This window comes from Phoca vitulina, unplaced genomic scaffold (genome assembly GCF_004348235.1).
Source record: "Phoca vitulina isolate PV1807 unplaced genomic scaffold, GSC_HSeal_1.0 scaffold28, whole genome shotgun sequence".
NCBI lineage: Eukaryota > Metazoa > Chordata > Mammalia > Carnivora > Phocidae > Phoca > Phoca vitulina.
Genome location: NW_022589731.1, coordinates 25,742,670 through 25,758,810, shown reverse-complemented (window position 1 = coordinate 25,758,810; position 16,141 = coordinate 25,742,670). Strand labels below are relative to the sequence as shown.

The 16,141-nt window shown below is 48.4% G+C and overlaps 1 protein-coding gene across 1 annotated transcript in view; it reads left to right on the top strand.

The window, feature by feature from the left end:
- Positions 1–16,141, top strand: part of TCERG1L (transcription elongation regulator 1 like) — a 200,149-nt gene that overhangs the window by 37,866 nt on the left and 146,142 nt on the right. The window lies entirely within an intron of this gene.

Here is a 16,141-nt window from a genome sequence, read left to right as displayed (position 1 = left end):
TTGTTAGATCTTCTTGTTGGATAGACCCTTTAAGTATGATATAGTGTCCTTCCTCATCTCTTATTACAGTCTTTGGTTTAAAATCTAATTTGTCTGATATAAGGATTGCCACCCCAGCTTTCTTTTGGTGTCCATTAGCATGGTAAATGGTTTTCCACCCCCTCACTTTCAATCTGGGGGTGTCTTTGGGTCTACAATGAGTCTCTTGCAGACAGCATATCGATGGGTCTTGTTTTTTAATCCAATCTGATAGCCTGTGTCTTTTGATTGGGGCATTTAGCCCATTTACATTCAGGGTAACTATTGAAAGATAGGAGTTCAGTGCCATTGTATTGCCTGTAAAGTGACTGTTACTGTATATTGTTTGTGTTCCTTTCTGGTCTATGTTGCTTTTAGGCTCTCTCTTTGCTTAGAGGACCCCTTTCAATATTTGTTGTAGGGCTGGTTTCGTGTTTGCAAATTCCTTTAGTTTTTGTTTGTCCTGGAAGCTTTTTATCTCTCCTTCAATTTTCAATGACAGCCTAGCTGGATATAGTATTCTTGGCTGCATATTTTTCTCATTTAGTGCTCTGAATATGTCCTGCCAGTCCTTTCTGGCCTGCCAGGTCTCTGTGGATAAGTCTGTTGCCAATCTAATGTTTCTACCATTGTAGGTTACAGATCTCTTCTCCCGAGCTGCTTTCAGGATTTTCTCTTTGTCTCTGAGACTCGTAAGTTTTACTATTAGATGTCGGGGTGTTGACCTATTTTTATTGATTTTGAGAGGGGTTCTCTGTGCCTCCTGGATTTTGATGCCTGTTTCCTTCCCCAAATTAGGGAAGTTCTCTGCTATAATTTGCTCCATTATACCTTCTGCACCTCTCTCTCTTTCTTCTTCTTCTGGGATCCCAATTATTCTAATGTTGTTTCGTCTTATGGTATCGTTTATTTCTCGAATTCTGCCCTCGTGATCCAGTAGTTGTTTATCTCTCTTTTTCTCAGCTTCTTTATTTTCCATCATTTGGTCTTCTATTTCACTGATTCTTTCTTCTGCCTCATTTATCCTAGCAGTTAGTGCCCCCATATTTGATTGCACCTCATTAATAGCCTTTTTGATTTCTACTTGGTTCGATTTTAGTTCTTTTACTTCTCCAGAAAGGGTTTCTCTAATAACTTCCATGTTTTTTTCAAGCCCAGCTAGTATCTTTAAAGTGATGATTCTGAACTCTAGATCTGACATCGTACTAATGTCCGTATTGAGTAGGTCCCTGGCAGTCGGTACTACCTCTTGTTCTTTTTGTTGAGGTGATTTTTTCCGTCTTGTCATTTTGTGCAGAGGAGAATAGATTAATGAGAGAACAAAATGCTAGCAGGGTAACAACGTCCCCAGAAAATATACTCTAGACAAATCAGAAAAGACCTGAAGCAGTGGGAAAAGAAAGGGAAAGAGAGAAAAAAGAAAAGGAAAGAAAAAAAGAAAAAAGAAAAAGATAAAGATAAAAACAAACAAAAGCAGAACAAAACAAAACAAAACAAAAACAGAATGTGATCAAATATGATCAGGCTGGATTATAGATCAGTGCCACACACTAGATTTTGGGTGTATTTTGATCTGTTAAAAGAAAGTCCCTCCCAAAATTTTAAAGAAAGAAAAACTTATATATGTACAAAAATAAGGGTTGATATGATGAAGGGATGGAATATGACTGTAAAGATGGAAATTATAAAAAATTTTAAAAAAGGATTTGATAAGTTGTTTGAAAAAAGAAAGAAGAGGATTAAAAAAAAAGAAAGAAAGAAAAAAGGGAGAGAATGTGATCAGGCAGGGGAGTAGAAAAAAACCATACACTAGAGATTTAGAGTATATTTTGATCTGTTAGAAGAAACTATCTCAAGATTTTAAAGAGAGAACAACTTATATATATATGCCAAAAATACGGGTAACTACTATGAAGGGATAGAATATGACTTTAAAAATGAAAAATAAAAATGTTTTTTTTTAAAAAAGGGATTGATAAGATGTTGGTTGAAAAAGGGAAAAAGAAAAATTCAAAAAAAAAGAAAAAAGGAAAAAAGAAAAAAAGACAGTTAAAAAAAATAATTAACTTTGAAAGACTAAAGAATCATGGTAAAAAAGCCATGAATTCTATGTGCATTGTTCCCCTAGCGCTGGAGTTCTGCCGTTCTCACTGATCGGTAAACTTGGTCTTGGCTGGCTGTTCTCGCTGATCTTCTGGGGGAGGGGCCTGTTGCCGTGGTTCCCAAATGTCTCTGCCGGAGGCGGAATTGCCCCGCCCTTGCCGGTCCGGGCTAAGTAATCTGCTCGGGTTTGCTCTCCGGAGCTTTTGTTCCCTGCAAGCTTTCCGTACAGCTTTGGAGGCGGAGAGTGAAAATGGCGGCCTCCCAGTCTCCGCCCCGGCGGAGCCGAGAACTCGGGGTCCCGCTCCTCAGCGAGCCCCCAGAGAAAAGCCGTCAGTCACTCCCGTGTCCCCGGTCTCCGGCCGCACTCCGCGCTCACCCGGCCTGTGACCGCGCCTTTCTATCTGGCCCCCGACCCCGGGTGGAGTCTCCAAACCCAGCAGATCCCCGCGGTGCGCTCCCGCACCTCTCCTCCCGGGGGAGGAAGGTGAGTCTCCCCGGATCTGCCGCTTGTTGGGTCCCTGCTGGAGGAGCAGTGGCCCGACTGTGCCGCGGATCACGGTCTATGGCAACCCCGAGCTGAGGGCCCGCGCCTGGGCTCCGTCTCTGCAGCCGGCTTCCCCGCTCCGATCCCTGGGAGCTCTGCCGCACTCAGGCACCCCCGGTCTTTCTGTGACCCCGAGGGTCCTGAGACCACACTGTCCCGCGAGGGTTCCACCCCCCACTTCGCCACCAGAGTGACGTCCCTCAGCGGAGCAGACTTCTAAAGGTTCCGATTCTGTGCTCCGCGGCTCTATCACTTGCCAGAAGCGGCCGACGGAGGCCCCTCCCCCGCCGTCTATCCTCCCGAATATCGCCTCGGATTCACTTCTCCGCACGTCCTACCTTCCAAAAAGTGGTCGCTTTTCTGTTCAGAGAGTTGTTGCTCTTCTTTTCTTTGATCTCCTGTTGAGTTTGTAGGTGTTCAGAATGGTTTGATCCCTATCCAGCTGAATTCCTGAGAGGAGACGAAATCCAGGTCTCCTACTCCTCCGCCATCTTGCTCCGCCCCCTCAGTGCTTTGTTCTTATAGCACTTTTGCTCATTACCCATTTCATAGTAGTGTAATACACATGCACTCTTTTCTTCTGCTTGCCTATGTCTTTTTCCATATCTTTGCTGTCAACTTGTCTGCGCATCCTTTCAATTTAGGTATACCTTTTAAAAATATTAAATAGGTGGACTCTTTTCCAATTAGCAATCCATTTTTAACTGCTCAGTTGGTCAGTTTACCTTTGTTATAAGTATTTGTCTCTCTGGACTTTGCTCCACCCTCTTAGGTTTGCATTCCTATTTTCCTAATTCTTCTGTTCTCATAGCTTACCTTTATTTGCTATTAATTTAATTTTTGTTTATTTAAAAATTATATTTTCTGCTATTGTTTGGAATTCATACACTCTATTTCTATCATTTAAAAATACTCTTTTTTTAAAAAAAGATTTTATTTATTTATTTATTTATTTATTTAGGGGGAGAGAGAGAGTGGGAGGAGGAGCAGAGGGAGAGGGGGAGAGAGAGAATCTTCAGCAGACTCCCCACTGAGCACGGAGCCCGATGCTCAATCTCATGACTCTGAGATCACGACCGGAGCTGAAATCAAGAATTGTACACTCAACCAACTGAGCCACTCAGGTGCCCCTTTATTCTTTAAAAATTCTCTTAAATTTATGCCATAAATAGTTAACTTAAAAAGTCTAAAGTTAAATATTATCTTGCCACTACTCTCCTAAGCAACATAAAGGCATTGTATAATTTAATACTGACATCCTTTTTTACCTACTTTTTCTCAGTTAGGTGCTTATTTTGTTCATTACTCAATTTTTTTTAAGTACATTTATTGCTGGGCGCCTGGGTGGCTCAGTTGGTTAAGCGACTGCCTTCGGCTCAGGTCATGATCCTGGAGTCCCGGGATCGAGTCCCGCATCAGGTTCCCTGCTCTGCAGGGAGTCTGCTCCTCCCTCTGACCCTCCCCCCTCTCATGTGCTCTCTCTCTCATTCTCTCTCTCTCAAATAAAGAAATAAAATCTTAAAAAAAAAAAAGTTTAAAAAAAATAAAGTACATTTATCGCTATTATTGCTCTTTATACTCATTAATTCTTGATTTTCCTAAGACAATCTGTCCAGGATCATTTTTCTTTTTTGTTAAATCCTAAGAATCTTTTTAAAGTGAAGGTCAGCAAGTAGTAAAATCTCCCAGTTTTTGCTCATCTGCAAAAATTACTAATTTTCCTTCATTTTTGAAGGATGGGTTTTCTGGTTGATGGTAATTTTTCCTCAAATCTTTAAAAATATTGTTCCAGGGATTTATGGGATCTATTTATTTCTGCCAAGTTTTCCATTATTCTTGATGACGTTCCCATGTAGATGATCTGTCTTTTGTCTCTGGAGGTCTTTAAGATTTTTCTCTGACTTTAGGATGTACAGTTTCATCACAATGTGTCTAGTTGTGGTTCTTTTAAAAATTCATAACTCATTGAATGTTATGCTTATGAGGCTTTGTGTCTTTCATCATTTCTGGGACATTCTTCAAATGCTGCCCTTCCTCTGCTGCTTAAGTGTTGATAAGGAATATTTTCAGCTTTATTATTTTAAATTTCTCATCTTTCCTTTCATGCTATTTATCTCTTTGTTCTCCATGCTGTGCTCTGGGCAATTTCTTCAAGTGTACTTTCCAGTTGCTAAGTCTCTCTTCATCTGTCTCTAATATTCTGCTTCAGCTTTCCACGAAATGTTTTATTTAAACAACCACAATTTTAATCTCTGGAAATCCCATTGGCTTCTTTTTTCAAATCTGCTTCTTCATTACATACAGTGTCTTTACCCTTGCTCCCCTCGAGAGCATGCCACACACAATTATTTTATATTCTGTGTATGAAATTCCAGTATTGCTGCTCTTTGAGGATCCAGATTTATTGCTCATTATTTTGATGAGCCTCACCCACAGTGGCTTGCTTCTCCTTTTACCTGGAGTACTTTAGTGATGAGGTTATCACTTTATCATAATATGTGGAATGTCAGGGGTCCTTGAGTTGGTTGTGCTTTCCTCTAAAGAGGTTTTATACTTACTTCTGCAGAAATAAGGGGCACCCAGGATGAGACGAGTCCCCCATGAATATACAACTCCTGCCCAATTATAAAATCCTAGACTCAGCTTCCCCATCTCACTGCAGGCCAGCCTCCAAGAGTGCCCTTGCTGTATCCTGCCCCTCCTGTCTGCCACCTGTAGACCTGAGATGAAATTCTTCCTGGTAAGTGAGAAGAGATGCAATCTTTGGAGACCACTTCTACTATTGGCAAGCTTAGCAAAGCATCCCAAAGTGGAGTCTATCCAGGGCTGTTCTTTTCAGTGACTGGAGAGTCTGTTAGTTAGAATACTTAACTCATCACACTGTTGGAAACATAAGTCAGCTCAACTCTTTTGACTGAGAAGACCAGCCAACTCAGTGGCCCATATCCACTTAATTCTATAATTGTGTAATAAGTATTTCTCCAATAGAGTATACATTTTTTTTTTTCTCTCACATTAGATACCCTTGTGGTTGGACAGCCAGGCAGAGAGTCATAGATTTCTCTTGAAATATGATTATCACCAGCACTGTATTTCAATCAAAAGTTAGGTTCAAGACTTATAAGGAATTAACTTATGAGAAACAATGTTTTTGATAAAAGTTAAATATTCAGCTTGCCCAACCATAATTTTCTTCCTTTAAACATTCAGTATCAGCATCATGCAGGTGAGAAGCGAGTTCTTCAAGAGCAAAAACCCTGTTTTGTTTACTGCTGGGTTTCTAGGGCCTGGCAATGTGTCTTGCCTCCAACAAGTGCTTGGAAATATTAAACAATGATCAATAACACAAGTATGGATTGAGCACCTACCACATACCATGCTCTGGGGTATAGATGATAAACCAAACAGATTAAAATGTTGGCTTCTGTAGGTCTTATATTCTAGCTGATTTTGTTAACATTTTAGTATATCACTTGTATGAATAGATTAAAATACCCTTGGTGGAAAGTTTTCAGATAGGGAGACCCAGTCTTTCTGATACGACACCCAAGGCTACTTTCACTGGTTTCTATAATGAAGAATCAGTTCCCTTCTGCTTGCGAGGTATTACCAACACTGCAAATTAAAACAAACAACAGAAAAACTGCACTAGGAATCCTAAAAATGATGCTTGTTTCTAAAATTTCCTGCAATCATTGTTAAAGTTGTTGAATTCATGTAAATGTGATTTCAGTTAGAATTCTGAGAAACGTGCAAGCTTAAGACCTGAATATCTAGCTCTCGTGTGTACTCCAGGAGATGGGGATGGGCCAATTCTTTCCAAGTAGCTTTGCAGAAGCATGAGTTTTCATTTGTCTTGGACAATATTTACTTTTAGATACTAAAGGTGGTAAGAAGGGGCAGGCCAGGTGTCTCAGACCATGACATTTATGCAAATTTGGTTTTCTTCTTAAGGAAAAGAAGACAAAGTCACTAATAGAAATTAAGGATGGAGGCTTGGGAGAGTTTGTGTGAATGAGCTCCCTGGAGGTTAAGCCTCAAGAGCTTCAAATCAGATCTGCCTTTGGAAAGAATAAATATATGAGTGTTTTCCAGTGACCAGTCCTTGTATTTCCTCTTGTGATAATGACCTGGTGGTCCTGAGTTTTACTTGCAAATTCCTGGTACCTCCTTACATCAATATAAGTGCCTTTTATATAAACACATTATTCACTCATTTAAGGAAAATAAGTATTCATTTCAGGTAACATTATCTTCAATACAGTGGATTTTTTTTTAATTGGAAATGAACCTTGAATCTCTTCTGATCTAATTAGCCTATTTGCATTCATTCTTCATGATAGAGAGACAAGCCTGCATAGCAGATTTACTTATGAGTGTGAGGAAAGCAGGGTATCCTTCAGATGCGTTATTGTAAGACCTTGCACATAATGGACACGCAAAAAATGTCTGCTGATTCAGTAAAAGGAAGACTGGATGCAATTTGGAATGCAGAGAATGGAGTTTTATGATTTGCAAGAGAAGGAAGAAGGTTAGTGACTGTTGGCTGTAGATTTTTGCCTTTGATCATGAGAAAGAGGTGTAGAGAGAGACATTGATGTATGCTTGGATAAGAGTTAAGCAGTTCTCACTGAGCACACAACAAGTTTTATAAATGAACTGTTGTGATTGACTCTAAAGGTCGAGATATGAGTATTGAGATGGAAGAGGAAGGGCAGGACCCCAGGGTTTGCTTGGATTCCATGGATGACAGAACTTCTTCCCTTTATGTTGGGGAAAGGAAAAGATAAGGCCCAGGATAGCCTGCCTCAGTGTGCCTCCAGCCACCGAGCCTCTGGTGGCCGGCTCGCCTACTGCCTGCCCTCCCTGTCTCAGAGGACACCCAGGTAAACGGGTGGCCGATCCACACCTTGCAGCCGTAGAGAGAGCAGGTGTGTGTTCCTGTGCGGGCACAGACACCACGTGTCGCTTACTATTTAAGGATGCAGGCCAGCTCCTGCACGGGAGAAACTCCCAGCAAGGGGTTCCCGGGGGCATTCCCACAGGAATAGGACGCACTGCTTGAGAGTGTGGCTTAATCAGTGCAGTGAAAGGCAAAGGAGCGGCTGGAAGTGGGTTTGGACAGGTTGCCGTGGGCTAGGGCCATCTGAGACCCACTAAGCTCTGAACTCATCCGTTTTCCACTCTTTCAGAGGATTTTGGGACTCCATAAATTGAGGTGGGTCTGTTGAAGGGTGACTGTCCTCCCAGGGACACTGGGTGGCCTGTGTTCCTCCTGGGTCCATCTTGATTTTCCATCTCATTTGTTGGGCATTTTCATGGATGCCAGGCTAATGTGACCATGGTCTTCTCTGCTTCGGGCACCATTAAAGTGTGACTTGCATCTGTCTCGCCCAAATGTCACTTCCTCCAGGGCTTCTGCACTCTGCTTTTGATGCTGCTGGTCCTGAGTTTCTTTGGCCCCTCCTGGGAATGCTTTCAGTGGTAGCAAGTCGGGGCACGTGGTGAGGCCTGGGATTTACCGGCAGGAATGGCGATTATGGTGAATATACTGCACCAAGCATCTTAGGCTCCTGCTTACCTGTCTGCCGCTGCCTTCCCCCTCCATCCCTCCCTCCCTCCCTCCCTCCCTCCTTCTGTCCCTTTGTGAAGTCAGCACCTGCTTACCCTGCCTTAAAACTGCAAGGATAATGACACGTTTTTACTTGAGCACGCGCAGTGTGCAGGCACTTTATGAGAGCCTTGCCCGTGCAGGGGATTACTCACCGCGTCCTCCCACAGGCTCGGTGGAGGCGTCACAGTGTCTCCATCCCAGGGGGCACCTGGTCCTGCGGTGAGGCTGGACGGGGCTCCAGAAGGCGGTTGTTGCAGCAGCCGGGCAAGGTCTCCGGGCTGTCGTGGCTCTGAGGCCGCGAGGGAGCCAGGCTTTCCCGGGCAGCTGCAGACGCCCTGGCGGGGCAGGCAGGGGGGTGGTCGCGGAGGGGGAGACGGGAAAGCATCGGGGTGACTGGGGCCGCCGTGCTTGCCCTGCCGTCCTTCGGAAAGCTGCTCTCGGGGCCGGCAGCCCGGGGGCAGGAGGGCGGTGGGGAAATGATGCCCACGGAACTCACGTGGTCGGTTTCGAGCGCTGAGAAGACCTCCGTGGCTCAGGTGCGGACAGGAAGGGGGGGGGCACCGCGCCTGCGCTGCACGGACGCTGCACGGACGCTGCACGGACGCTGCCCCGCGAGGCGGCCCCCCCCGCAGTCAGCCCACCGACCGCGCAGGTGCGGGCTCTGGGAGTTCGGGTCCTTCCCACCGCCCCAGGCTCCGAGCTGTGGGGTCAGGGTCCCGGCTGGAGGCCGTGGGGGCCCTGTGCGGCGGGGTGGGGCGGGCAGCCGCTGCAGCTTCCTGCCCCACAGCCTGGTTCTCTCGGCCCCTCCCCGGGAGCGCCTGCAAAGCTTCGCGGCCTTTCCTGCAGCCGGAGCCTTGGTGAGTGACCAAACCCCTGCAGGAGGAAGGAAAACCAAAGCCCAGGGTGGCCCCCACCCCCGTCACTCCCCCCACCTGGGGAGCTCCTGCCCCTCTGGCTCCTTCCACTTCCCAAGCACCTGCGTGTGGCCTTTGCGCTTGCTGTTCCCTCCTCCTGGATCACCGTTCCTCCAGAAATTCTCGCGGCTCACCCCCTGCTCCCTTAAGATCGCTGCTGAGATGTGACCTCAGGGGCTAGCCTCCCCGCCCCCTTCATGCGAGCACCCCTGCTTCTGTGTCCTTCTCTGAACGTCCTTGGCCACCCAACACCTGACGTGGCCATGATGCACCCCCTTACCTGCTGGCGGCCGGCCCCCCACACTGGGCTTGAGCCTCCCGAGGGCCGGGCTGAGGGTTCTGAGCGTGCCTGCGTGTGGGAGGTGCTCGGTAAGTGTGCACTGAGTGAGTGAGTGCATGCACTCGGCCGCGGGGGACACCCGCCAGCAAGGCGGGAGGCAGAGGGCCGCCCCCTTGTGTGGCGAGCGCCTGGCCCAGGCCACCGCTCACAGCCCGCAGGAGACCCTCGGCCACGGGTCCGCGTAGCTGCCCCCGCTCCACGCAGGCCTCTTGGGAGGCTCTGGGGCAGGCTCGCTTTGCCCCAGAGAATCCGCACGATTCAGGGGCGGGGGCTCAAAGTGGTCCCAAACCTCCTTTGTACCTTTCATAATCTCTGTAATGGGCCTGCTGACTTTATGTCCCCTTTGTCCTTGGCGATCAGCCTGTGGGAGCAGGAGCTGAGGTTCTGAGCCTGGCGGAAGCCTGCTGGGCCAGGTCTGTCTGCGAGAGAATTCTCCTGCGGGAGCCGGGGCGGCGTTATCCTTGTTTCTCCCGATGCCTGCATTCTGAACACTCAGACTCTCATCTCATATGGGGCATCGGCTCCACAAGGACAGACACAATGGCACCGTGTTTTGCCGGAACCCAGACGTGAATTCGGTACAGTATCTTTGAGCAGCAGCTTCCTGTGATGAGAACGTTTTTCTGAAAATTTCTGTCTTAACACGTTCGCTCTCAAGTCCTATGCGTCGTCATCAGGGATACGCATGGAACCCTGGTCCAGAGGCTGTTTTGGGGGGCAGCACTTGGGCTCTGAGGAAGAAGGTCCTCAGCGCAGACATGGTTACCGTGAGGTCATCTGCGGAAGCCCCGCCCACCGCCCTGAACCTTCCTGCAAGGGAACAGCCACGTGCGTTTACCTGGGGAGGTTCAGGGGACAGAACCACTCTGGCAGGTGGTGAAGGGAAAGGCGTAGCTGCTGTCTCCATTATGAGGCATTCAATCATCTTAATTTCATAATGAAGATAGGCACGGCAAAGCAGGAAAATTCCTAAAAATCGTCAGCTGGTTGATGGCATCGCTGTCTAAATGTGTCTCTGAAGAGAAAGACAGGGGCTGAGAATAATTTCCTGTGCTTCATTACTGCCAGGGGACATTATGAGCCAGGTAAGAGGCGAGTGTAAGTCATGTGTGCGCAGAGCATAATGAAGGGGCTTGAAAACAGCTGCACGATGATAAACAGCATAGTTTTGCTGAACACATTAAAGAACCCTCCGCACAACTTTTGTCATCGTGCAAGCAAATAAGCTTTTGTCCTGCTTCAAGGTCAGCAGAACTTCAGGCTTCCTGTCGGAGTGTAAATACATTTATTTTAAGGCAAAAGGTTAATCTTTCACCAGTGCCACTGCATTCCATAGAAGAAGGCCCTCCCCTTAGGGATAGCCACGCACATTCAGGTCGGGGTGGGGGCGAGGCTGTAGGACAGGCATCGCTAGACCCCCCAGGAGCGAGGCCCGCTCAGGAGTGAACTCAGAAGTCTGTATGGACCCATGGAACCCACTAAGCCACTTGTGGACTGAGTCCTTCAGAAGACCAGTGTTGTCTAGGAGCCACTCGATTGGCATGCATCTGTCAAGCACCGACTGCATACGCAATATCTGGGCATGCCCTATGGGCACAGTCCTGCCCCCAGGGAGTTTAGAAGTGTGCTTAGTGGAGATGGCCATGTAGTCTTGGATGTTCTGATGGACTCAGCCGAGCCAGCCCTTGGGCTCAGCTTAGCTAGCTGTCACCATCTACGTCCCACCTCGGGCACCCCCACCTCGTCTGCCACACATCCTGCTCCCCCCGTGGTGGCGCTGGGATTCCAGAGAGCCGACTGCCATGGGAGGTGCTGGCCCAGAGTGGACGGCTGGGCTCACGGTGCTCAGTGGAATCTACCGTCAAACAGTCCGTTGTTTCTTAATGAAGAAAATTGCTACCCTGCTCTCTCTTCCTTTCCTTCCCTGACTCAGTTTATTACAGCAATCAGGACATTTAGATTACCCAGTATTAGCAGCAATTTGTTCTTTGGGGTAGTATAATTAATCTCTAGTTTTAATAAAATGAATATTTTAATGATTGTGTACCAAGTTACATGAAATCATAAAAATAAAACAAATTAGTATTTCTAAACTGATGCACAGAGCTAAGTGAATTTGCCACCGTCTCAGCGTTGAATAAGTCATGCGTCCTTGTCTTGTATGGTCTACAAGGCCGAGGCAGGGAGAGCCAACTCCATGCTCCTGTCCTGTGCATGCTTCCCCCAGAAGGTGACTCCGTGATTCGGTATTTGGGCTTCTGTCCAGTTGGGGGATGGGGTTCTCATTCATATTGCCCTGGTGGGATCCAGTGAACATTCTGAGCTCCCATCATCAGGTGTCCCTGCTAGAGACACACGCCAAAGCTATACCTTTTGCTCTTCAGCTCCTAGGGAGGAGCCCTAGAGGGTCCCCATGGCTGTGAGGAGAAGGAGCTGAATTAATCCTGGCTGGAGGCCCCTTCAGTGCCAAGAGCCAGGAAGCGTGGACACCTTTCATCATATGGTCAGGGGACAGTGACCTGGAGGGATCGTCAGTCATGGGGTGCAGGGCTCAGAGCAGCACCGTGGGATCTTCAAGGTCTGCGCCCACAGCTGTGGGCTCAACTCTGAGACCCTGAGTCTACCCAACTTCACCCAAGATAACAATTCAGAAGGGGGCGGTCTGGGGAATGTGGCTGGACGCTCTGTCATTTCCACATTCACCACGGCTGGTAAGTGTCCATACGAAGAGACAAAATGCCACCAGCTCTGACGTAGCTCCTTGGGAAAACCTCATCACATGAAGACACAGCCCATCACCATCTTGCTGAAAGGATGTCCTCATTCCTGGGAGTGGGGTGTCCGGGCTCTCAGGGGCCAGGAAGGGAGACAGCATCTGGACTCTTGACGCCGAGCCCGGCAGCCCTCCCGTCTGCCCGCCGCAGACCCCAGACTCACCTCCAAGAACGTCACCCACGTGCACCGTGTGCCTGAAGTCACTGCTCTGATCAAACAGTTGTTTTTGCAGAAATAATTACCATTGGGTAGATACATTGCCTGAAGGATTTCCACCGGAGCTGAAATCATTTGCTAAATAGACATAATAAACTAATGATTGTTTATTTTTTGAATATGTGCTTCAGCACAGAGAAGGGAGTGGCTGGTGTTTGTCAGCGGAGGTTTCCTTCCCAGCGGAGGACCTGTCAGCCGTCCCGTCGTTCACGCGTCCCCCTCTGCCATCCTGGATACCTGTGGGTCTTTGCCTCTGCGGGGGCGTTCTCCCAGACAGACAGGGTGTGCGCAGCCTTCCTCCCGCTCTTCTCAGAAGACGCAGAAGCCAAACCGCTAGCATGTGTCTGTTCCCCACCCCACTGCTGGTTCGAATCCCCAGCTTAGTGTTTGGTGATGCTCTGAGGCCAGAGCAGCCCTGGGAGGCTGAGCATCCCTGCATGAGTGGAGGGGGGGGGGGGGCGCAGAGGCCTGGACCAGGGCTGCGTCCTTTCTGGCACCTCCTGTCCTCTGTGGTGGCTGAGGGCCTCCTCCAGGCGGAGAGCACGCCTGGACAGGGCAGGAGACCCAGGGGAGCCAGGACAGACAGCGCTGTCCAAACCTGGAGCCTGCGCTGATGCTGGGCGGTTCTGGAGTCCCCGACTGTCCCGCCATCCCCGTTCTCATGGCCACCAGCCTTTCTCTTGTTTCCTCGCTGAATCCTGAGAAAAGCAAAATCCAGCTGCTGGCTGGGTTCCTGTTTGGGCAGGTGGGCTCTGGGAGGATATGATTGCAGTGTGCCTGTGAGCACAGCCCCCCACCTGAGCCTGCCTGCCCTCCGGGGTCGCTGAGGCCGATGGAGGTGAGATGGGCCAGCGTGGGGGCCAGGACCACAGGCCCCCCGTGGGCTCGGCGAGCAAAGGAGGAAGGCCTCCTGCTGCGGTCCACCGGGTGTCTCAGACTGGAGGCGGCGCATGTCCGGCCAGTGGGGCGCCTGCCCTGCGGGGGGTTCGCACCTGACTCGAGTTCGGGGCTGTCATGCTCACTGAGCCCCACTCTCCTGCTACAGAAGACAATAGAAGTTCTCCTCCACAGGGCTGCTAGACGGATTACTCAGAATAAAACCTGCAAGCAGAGCTCTTTTGCAAGTTGGGAAGCAGAGCTCTTTTGCAAGTTGGGAATCAGAGGAGGGGGGAGAGGACGGGAAAGGTGATCAAACTGCAGCCCCGGGGCTCCGGGGCGAGGCTCTGGTGTGCACGGCGCCCCCCCAGCTGCTGGCCTGCACTCTCTCCTCCTCCCATCTTCAAGGGAAGCTCACGGCTAATTATGGTTTTGCTTAAAACATTGATTTTTTTATAAGTAATCCTTATGGGATAGCATCTCTGGCTTATCTCTTAGCTGGCTTAGCAGTTTTTTTTGGCTGGACCTCTTATCTCACTGTTTATTTACTCCACTGAGGGATTCTCTGCAGTCCTTTGGGGAAAGCAAGTTATGATAATTCTTACCAGTCGACACAATTTATTGAGTGCCTGCTCGTCTTCCCAGACTGGGCTCTGGAGGCACCCCTGGGGGGGGCAGCTGGTGTGCCCGGGCTCTCACTGGCTCTGCACACCTGCTCCCTGGCGTCCTTGGGCGGCACTGGTCTGTTTGCCTGGGTGTCTCCTTTCATGTCATCTCCCGGTCCCAAGCTGGGCGCAGTCTGCCAGGTAGAGATGCTGGGATTTGCCTGCCCAAGGTGTGCGGGGAAGGAAACAGAGAGGAGAACACGAGGCGGCCAACAACTTCCTTCCCAAGCTGGGCTCCCCAGATTTCATTACTGTGTGCTCATCGGTAGCACCAGGCCCCGAAGTGTGTTCTGCTCGTTCGCACGCGCAGGTGCGTGTGGGCTCACGTGTGCCCTTGGCGTGCGGGGCTGTGGGGGCAAGGTTCTGCTCCCGCTCCAGGCGCCTGGGTGGGATGTCAGCACAGCACACCCCACTGCGGCAAGAAGACCGGGGCACCTTCCGTCTCGCCCACCAATTATGAGCCTCGTTTTGTGGCTGTTGGTTATGAACGTCCTGACTTCACTGATGTTGTTCAGTGGATTTTGTGAACTAACTGCAGAGGGCTGCCTTTTTGCATGTAGGTTCAGAGCTACGAATGGATTCAAAGCAGGTTAAAATGAATTCAAAGCAGGTTAAAAACTATCTTTCCAGGCTTTTTTTTTTTAAAGAGTAGATAAGGTATCCTTCTCTATTTTCCTCTTCAGCTGACTCATTATTGTTTTCTGGTTTTATTGAGAAACCATTGACATACATCACTGTGTGAGCGTAAGGCGTACAGCACGTTGGCTGGATTTATGTCCTTTGTGAAACGGTCACCACAGTAGGTCCGGCTAACATCCATCTGCTTGTATAGAGAGGATACAAAGACAAGAAAGAAGGAGAAGTGTTTTTCTCTGTGTGATGAGAACTCTCAGGATTTCTTTTAACCACGTTCCTATGAATCCCTGGGCGATGTGAACCGCAGGTCCCGGTGTGGGGGACGTCCTCAGCGCTGTCTTTACACCTGGAAGTTTTCCCCTGGACGCCTCGCTCCCCCTCCCCCTCCTCACAAGCTCTGCCTCTGGGAGCCACAGGGCTGATCTCTTTCTGTTTGGGTTTTTGTTTTTATTATTGTATTTCTTTTCTTTTAAGATTCCACATATCAGTGGAATCATGTGTGTTTATCTTTCTCCGTCTGACTTATCTCACTTAGAATAATGCCTTCAGAGTCCATCCATGTTGTCACAGACGGTAAGATTTCCTGAGTTTTATGACTGAATAGCAGTCCATATATTCACACACACGTTCTCCATCCATTCATCCATCAATGGACACGGTGTCTCCATGCCTTGGCTGTTGTGAATCAGGCTGTGCGCTGGGAGTGTAGATCTTTGGGTTAGCGTTTTCATTACCTGTGGATATAGTCGCAGGAGTGGAATTGCTGGATCACATGGTTGCCCTATATTTAATGTTTTGGTGGATCTTCCATGCTGTCCACCGCAGCTGCCCCTGTCTGCACTCTCCGTTTCCTCCACATCCTCGCCAACATCTGTCATCTCATCTTTGGGGTGACGGCCATTCTCACAGGTGTGGGGCGATCCCTCATCGAGGTTTTGATTTGCATTTCCCGGATGAGGAGTGGAGCGGAGCACCAGTTCACCTACCTGTTGGCCTTTCATGCATCTTCTGCGGAGAAACTTCTATTGAGGTCCTTTGCCCATTTTTAAATTGGATTATTTATGTTTTTTTTGCTATTGAGCTGTAGGGGTTCTTTATATATTTTGAATATTAACCCTTTATCGGATATATGGTTTGCAAATATGTATTTCTCCCATTCTGCCGGTTGCCTTTTCACCTTGTTGATGGTTTCCTTTGCTGTGCAGAAGCTGTTTGGTTTGATGTCCCGCTTGTCGATTTTGTTTTCATTGTTTGTGTGCTTTAGGTGTAATTTCAAAAAAAATCATTACCAAGACCCACGTCAGGGAGCTTTGTTTCCATGTTTTCTTCTAGCTTCACAGTTTCGGGTCTTAACGTTTCAGTCTTTAATCCATTCTGAGTTAATTTCTGTGAGTGGTGTAAGACGAGGGTCCCATTTCATTTATCCAGTTATCCCAGCAC